General features: G+C 37.0%; 1 non-coding gene across 1 annotated transcript; it reads right to left on the bottom strand.

Moving 5' to 3' along the window:
- Positions 1–1515: 1515 nt before the first annotated feature.
- LOC132058642 (small nucleolar RNA R71) lies at positions 1516–1619 on the bottom strand. Its single transcript, XR_009415364.1, has one exon. It is a non-coding gene; the product is annotated as a small nucleolar RNA R71 (small nucleolar RNA).
- Between the last annotated feature and the right edge of the window lie 112 nt (positions 1620–1731).

Genomic DNA, 1731 nt, shown 5'->3' with positions numbered 1-1731 from the left:
AAGGAGGCAGGTTGAAATTTATCTATGTGGACAAACACCGCTATGAATTCATTCGTCACAGGTGCTGCGTACCCATAGACCTAAATTATTTCCAACTCCTTTATGGACTGGATTATTTTATTTGGGTTTTTTTTCTACACCTATAAATATTTCATAAGCCACAATTTTTAGACATCTTTGGCATAAAACTCAAGTTTGGAGGCTAGGGTTCCTACGTAACTATTCTCTCTTTTATTCGAACATTGTTTATGGAAATTTCTTTGTGACAATTGAGATTGATACTCTTGTTTTGATTATTTATTCATCGACATTATTTTTAATCAAGTAAGTTCTTGTTATTTTAATTATTCTTGTTCTTTAACGTTTCTCAAGGGATTAGCTAACCCTAGGGCTCGCCCATTTACTTTTTTTGAAACTCGGAAGAGGAAGAACGGGGTTGGGATAGAATAATTAACGTGAATTTGGGGCGTTAACCCTCATCTAATGGAAATTGACCTAGGAATAGGCGATACCATTTGTAGCCATATTCAGGTGTTCTTAATGCTCCTAATTGCTTGAGGGATCTTCAATTGGGTAGTCTAGTTAATCTTCGGGAGAAGTTAATTTAGAGTCATTATCCGGGGCTAAATAACATAAACTTGCAATTATTTATAATTCGTGAAATAGATTGGATCGTTACTTGAGAAATACATTCCTTAATTCTTTACTTGTGGCCATTGATCAATTTGCTTGCTTTCTAGATTAGAATTTATATTTCTGGATTTTATCAAAACCTTATAAAAAACCACCATTGATGCGTTCGGTCTAGCTATTGTTAGTGATAATTCTTAATCTGCTTAAATTGCCTACATATTGTTCTTTGTGGGATTCGACCCCAACCTTGTTGGGTTACTATATTTAACAACGTCCGCATTATGCCATTAAAAGGTGTAATTTGAGCGTATCAAATTTTAGCCATTAAAAGGTGTAATTTTAGCCATTAAAAGGCGTATCAAATTACTAAATAGTGTCTGCTTTATTGAAGTCTTTTGCTTATTCCATCACACCTTGTTTGCTACTCTGTGTAAACCAGGTGAACATGAATCAGAATTAGCAAAATCAACGTGCTGGTAACCAAGGGAATCGGTTGAACAATCAGGCGAATGATTCAGATGATGAGAATGTTTTCGCTGAGCTTGTTCCAGAGGAGGATTATGCATCTGCTATTGTTCAGCCTCGAGTTGGAGCTGCTACTGTGAAGATTGACTCCTCTCTATACCAGTTGTTGAAGCTTGAGGGATACTTTCAAAACTCTACCGAGAATGACCCTCAACGTCATTTGCAGTAATTTTGTGGATGTGTGTTAATCACATCCAACAACGTTCCACAAGATGCTATTCGGTTGAGGTTATTCAAATATTCCTTAGCTGGAGAGGCAAGAACGTGGTTTGAGAAGCTGCCCGAAATTCGATTTCATGGGCAAAGATGGTGGTCGCTTTTCTCACAAAATGGTACCCCTTAGTAAGAAATATGCTGAAATTCGTGACAAGATCTATGAATTTAAGCAATAAGGGGGAACAATTATATGAAGCATGGGAGAGATTCAAGGATTATTTGTGTAAGAGCCCGAATCATGGTTTTTCGGATAACATTTTAGATGGAGAAGTTCTACCGAGGGTTAGATCCAATAGCCAGCGATTGCGAACAATGCAATGGTTGTTTCATGAACAAATCTTATAGACGGGTGACCAC

The sequence above is a fragment of the Lycium ferocissimum genome, chromosome 5, assembly GCF_029784015.1.
Source record: "Lycium ferocissimum isolate CSIRO_LF1 chromosome 5, AGI_CSIRO_Lferr_CH_V1, whole genome shotgun sequence".
Lineage (NCBI taxonomy): Eukaryota > Viridiplantae > Streptophyta > Magnoliopsida > Solanales > Solanaceae > Lycium > Lycium ferocissimum.
The sequence above is the reverse complement of the archived record's forward strand: the minus strand, read 5'-3'. Positions and strand labels throughout refer to the sequence as shown.